We start from the raw sequence: 6,000 nt of genomic DNA on the forward strand, positions 1-6,000 counted from the left end.
TTGCAACAGCTGGTGTATCAGACTCTTTTACGATTCAGTCAAATGATGAATATGACAATGAAAGAGCTGTTGGAGGGGATCTATATGTCGTAAGAGCAATCCCTTATGACACATGGACGTCAATTGAAGGCATTTCATCCAATCCATCCATGGATTGCATATATTGTCCACCTACTATACATGGCGCCGTGAATGACACCGGGGATTCCAGTTATGTCGCGAAATTCAACGGTACAAAGAAGGGCTCTTACAAAGTTCTGACTTCTTTGGCTTTGAGTGGTGGCATGTCAGCAACTTATTACTCAGACGATCAGCTTTCAGTCAGTCGATTCCATCGTACCAATCAGGTTGGAAATTCCGAAATGGATTTTGCAGTCCCATGTGTCTTTCGCAACAATTATGTTACTGCCAATGTTGCTGGGTATACTCAATTTGACAGCACCACGGCTAAATGGAGAGGATTCGTTGGCGAAGCTTCCACGATGACAAATGTAGGAGTGTGGCGAGGTCAATATCAGTGCCAAAATTGGATCAGTGGAACAGCAATGTCTGGGTTCTGTGCAGTTGATAGCATGACGACGATGAATTCTCAGAATAACTTTGCGAATTGCGAGAAGGTGACCTCAACTGCAGAAACCGCTCAAGGAAATGTTTCCCAAACTTCCATTCAGCTGGAAGCAACTGGAGTTTCCCAAGGAGTTGGCGACAATTATTTTGTGGGAATGATCATATATATTGAATCTGCTTCCAGCAATGCTGGTGTCTGGTCAATTGTATCGTCGTATTCCAGTGTTTCTCATACAGCTACTGTCAATTTCCAGAAGTTACCCTCTGGAACAGTGAAGTACTTCATTTTCAACTGTGGAGCAAATTTCCTTGCAACGACGATGACAAGTTGTATGCAACTGAGTACAATTTTGCAACCTCTTGCTTGGATTCCTTCTTCTTCGTCAATCATTATCCTGGATCAGGCAAGCTCAAGTATTGATGGAGCTTACGACGGCTGGGATATCAAGATTGTGAATGGTGCCTGTAAGGGTCAAGTACGAAAAATCAACAATTTTGTTGGCAGGATGAGATTAGCAGTAGTCTCTCTTCCTTGGAGTACGTCGTCGGGCAAGGAAATCGGTTCCAACGGTCAACTCGAGGAATATTATGGGTGTGTATATCCAGATTCCACCTCTGAGTACATTCTTTACTCTCAAAATCTTGCACCAGGGTCAATTGATGCATCAAGCCCTGCATTCGGTGTGCGTTGGGCTGGTTTTGTCAAACCATCAACTACCACTGAGTACACGTTTCAGGCCCTGTTATCTGCCTCACAAGGATATCCAAATCAGGAGCGTGTTAAGCTTTGGGTGGACAACAATCTGATAATTGATCAATGGAGCAGTCTTGCAAGTACATCAGCTTCCGGGACCTTTGCATTTGCTGATTTGGATGTACTTTATGATATTCAATTGGAGTATAAACGATCGAATGCTTCTTCTGTCACAAACACTCCAACTGAAGGAAGCCCTGCTGGGAATTTTGCACCATACATTTCGCTGCGATGGCAAAATACTTTGTCTGGATCAGATGCAACACTCTCAGAAGCATATTCCTATCAGAACATTGTTCCGGTTCGACTTTTTTCGAACTTTCCAGTTCCAAATGACGAAACGCTGGAGGTAGTTGTGGCAGACACCTGTGCGACTACATGTATAGTCTCTGGCAACGGACTGACGGCCTCCACTGCTGGTGTACAGGCATCCTTTGTGATAAGGGCGCGTGATGCATTTGCAAATGATCGTCAACTTGATGAAGATTCTTTTGAAGTTCATGTTATAGGTCCAAGCAACTTTTCGATCAATGTCTTGCCGACTGCATCTGTTGAGCTGCCCGGTGATTACTCGGTTCTGTATACAGCGACTGTAAGCGGAATTTATGAGGTTTCAATCAGGCGATTCAATATTGGAGGCCTTCTGGGTGAATATTTCAACAATATGTGGCTCATTGGTGACCCGTCTGTAGCAAACATTGATCCTGACGTGAATTTCAACTGGGAAACCTTTCAGATCGCACCCCTAGGTTTTAACAACACCACCTTTTTGGGCAGTGAATACATGTCAGTTAGATGGACAGGGGCTTTCAAACCAGAGTTGTCTGAATTGTACACATTCTCTGTTTCAGCTGATAATGGAATTCGGTTTTATCTTGATTCTGCTTTAGTAGTTGATAACTGGGAAGCAAATGCAGCATCTGTCTATTCTGCAACGCTCTCTACAGTTGCAGGGCTGCTTTACGACATCAAGTTGGAGTACCGTCATAGCACTGGAAACGCAAACGTATCACTAATGTACACCTCTCCATCTATTGCGCAAAGAACTATTCCCTCTTCAAGACTATTTAACAGCCCAGCACACGTGTTTGGATCACCTTTCACGAGCTACGTAAGCCCAGCAGATACTTGCGGCTCTACTTCATTTGCTTTTGGTTCTGGTCTCAGTTACACCACAGCAGGACAATTTTCAGCATTTACCATACAAGCTCTTGACGAATACATGAATTACAGGACAAAGTGGGAAGATACATTTGTTGTCAAAACGATGTATCCTTCCAACACCATGTCTCGTGAGGTAGCTGGTACAGTTGGAGCAAATGTGATGAAAGGCAAATACAACGTAGCATACATGGTCACCAAAGCTGGCTCGATGAATATTTATGCTTCCCTCGTTGTACCTAATGGTCTTGTTGCTACATACTATGATGGCATTGCTTCTACTTTCTATGATGCAAGCATGGGAAATTACTATGGATCGTATAACAATCCTGTGAAGAGTCGAGTGGAGAATGACATCAATCTAGAAAACTTTTATTCGGTTATCGGAGGTGGAACCTGTGCCTGTGATGCTGCAGGAGCCACTTCAGGAACTCCATCAAATGGAGCTTCATCCTGTCTGTGCAATGCAACCTCACTGACCGCGTTGAACGGTTTTGCTGTTCGTTATTCAGGATTTTTCAGGCCGAGCACAGCATCGACCTACACTTTCTCCGTACTGGATCAGTCGACATCGACAGTCGATAGGGTCAAACTATGGCTAGATGGTGTTCTTGTGATTGATCAATGGAACTCCCTAGATACAACGCAGCCAACAGCGACTTTTTCGTTTCCAGTAACGATGGATTATTACGAAATTCTGATGGAATTTTCCAGCTACAATGGAACAGATTCAAGGCTCAGGTTGCAAACTGAACAGGCTGATGTCCAAGTTTCTCAATCATTGAAATTGGTTCAGCCTAGCTACTTGGCTCAGTCAGTGCAGGTTGAAGGATCTCCGTTCAATCTGGTAGTGAGCACAGATGTAACTGATTTCAGCAATTCCATGATTTTTGGATCTGGATTGACAATCGCGACTGCCGGCTTCCAAGGATCCTTCCAAATTCAGTCTGTTGACCAATGGGGAAATAATCGTACAGATGGTGGAGACGTGTTTTCGGTCCATGTCAGCAGCGCAGCTGGTATCAACCTTGAAGGCAATTACAGTGATAATCTGGATGGAACTTATACGGCAAATTATCTGCCCACCCTTCAAGGTGTATATTCTTTGTACACGGTTCTGGGTGCTATTCAGAAGACGTCAACTTTGCTGGTGGAGCCAGGAACAATTTGCGCAACCAATTGCTTGGTCAATGGAGTAGCTTTGACGATAGGCACAGCGGGTTATGCGGCCACTTTCACTATACAGGCAAAAGATTCATTTTTGAACATTCGAACAGTTGGTGATAATGACTTTGTGATGCGATTGATTGGGTTGAACAATGAGTTACACAACAATCCATTCCATTACATCGGGGTGGAGCCAAATACGGATTTGGGGCGCTACATTACGTCTTACAGGACAACACAATCCGGAACATTTTCTTTGGATGTTCGTGTTGCTGGAAACAATGGACTTCAGGGGAAATACTATCGCGATACTCAACTTAGCAACCTTGCTGTAGAGCAGAATGACACCTCAATCGATTTCAATTGGGGAATAGATGGTCCATACCCCAGCTCTGGAATCACTGATCATTTCAGCATTCAATGGACTGGTTACCTGAAGGCGAAGTACTCGGAAGAATTCACTTTTGAGACTTCCATGGGTGGAAATGACGAAAGAGTCAAACTCTGGGTCGATAGCAGTTGGATTATCGACCAGTGGAATTCGCTCTCAGCTTCGTCTCCCTCTGGTACTGTTTGGTTGGTTAGCAACACTCTGTACGACATCAAGTTGCAGTACGCTGACGGGGCCGATTCTGCTCAAGTGCAATTGCTCTGGAGCTCAGCATCACAAGGCCAAGAGGTGGTCAATACATCAAATCTGTTCGTCGACGCATCACCTGTAGCTGGAAGTCCGTTCGCAACCACTGTGTATCCAGCACTTACGTCAGGCACTTTATCTACAGCTTCTGGACAAGGTTTGTCTCTTGCTACTGCTGGCGTTTCTGCAAGCCTTACTATTCAAGCGAAAGATAATCTCGGCAATCTTAAGACAACATCAGATGACGTTTTTGTTGTTCGTGTGAGACACAACACTGATTACACTCGATCCAACATTCTGGGGACAGTAACAGCTTTAGGCTCAGGAACATACGCTGCTTCATACACGGCAACGTGGAAGCGAAACGGATTGAGTTGCGTAACGAATAGCACAACTTATGCCTGTACGGAACCTGTTGACTTGATAGCCATTGGAAGTTCAACAAACACTGGAATCTACGATGTTTCGACTTGGATCAATGCTATCCGCCAGACTACGTCAAATGTCGTTGGCCCTTCTGCAAATCGTATCGGTGTGTTGCAAAAATATCACGATATCTTGGTTTCTCAGGCTCTCCCTGGTGGTTTGTTTGCGACGTATTACACTGATATGTCTGCCACACCGTTGCCTTACTCTGGAGACTTTGACAGCAGTGTTTACCGCACAAAAATTGTACAGACTGTCAATCAAGATTTCCTGGTCAGTGATCCTTTGACTTCCGGATGTCTAGATGCAATCGATACAGCGTTTGGTGTAAGGTATGTGGGATTTTTCTCTCCACCCACTGCTGCAACATACACGTTTGCTATTCAGATGCACAATGAAAACGAGAGGGTGAAGCTCTGGATGAACAACCTGCTAATTATTGATCAATGGAACTCCTTGAGCTATGCGTACACACCGAGTGGAACTATCAATTTCGCCCAAGACAATGCATATTACGACATGAAAATTGAATACAAACAATATGGAGGGAGCGCAGATGAAGCATCCATCTCTTTCCAATACGCCTATCCTGATGATACGACCCTGTCTGTGGTTCCCTCTACAAGGCTGTGGCAATCATATGATTTAGCGTTCCATATCTACGATGAAGGCGGTTTGACTGCAACGTACTACAACTCTCTACCAAGTGGAACGAATGAAGTTGTGGGGTTGTCGACTGCTGACAAAGCGGTGCAGGAATCAACTGTGGATTGGTCTGGAACATCTTCCACTGACCGTCCATACCCGAGTTCAATCACATCTGGGACATTTAGCGTTCGATGGATTGGTTTTGTCCAACCCAGCCGATCCGATCTGTACACTTTCTACACACCCATCCATGGCGGTACTCAAACTTCTACAGACGAACGAGTGAGGCTTTGGATAGACAATTCCCTCGTGATCTCTCAATGGGAATCCTTGTCCTCCATTGATCCTTCAGGCACATATCAATTTGCACAGCCCAATGAGTTTTATAATCTCATGATGGATTACAAAGTAAGTTCTAGTACAGCACCGCGAAGTATTGCCCTCCAATGGGAAAATGCTGGAGCTCAATACTTGTTGAGCGACAATTCTCCTGCTATCCCAGGCTCAACAGTCTCACGAGGTGTCATCCCCCCCAATAGGCTGTTCAGAATACGGACTTCATCCACCATCGAGAGAGATGACTTCAAGGCCTGGGATCTTGACTTCTTCCAGAGCGGTGTTTCAACATTAGAAGACCGTC

This window comes from Guillardia theta, assembly GCF_000315625.1.
Source record: "Guillardia theta CCMP2712 unplaced genomic scaffold GUITHscaffold_72, whole genome shotgun sequence".
Lineage (NCBI taxonomy): Eukaryota > Cryptophyceae > Pyrenomonadales > Geminigeraceae > Guillardia > Guillardia theta.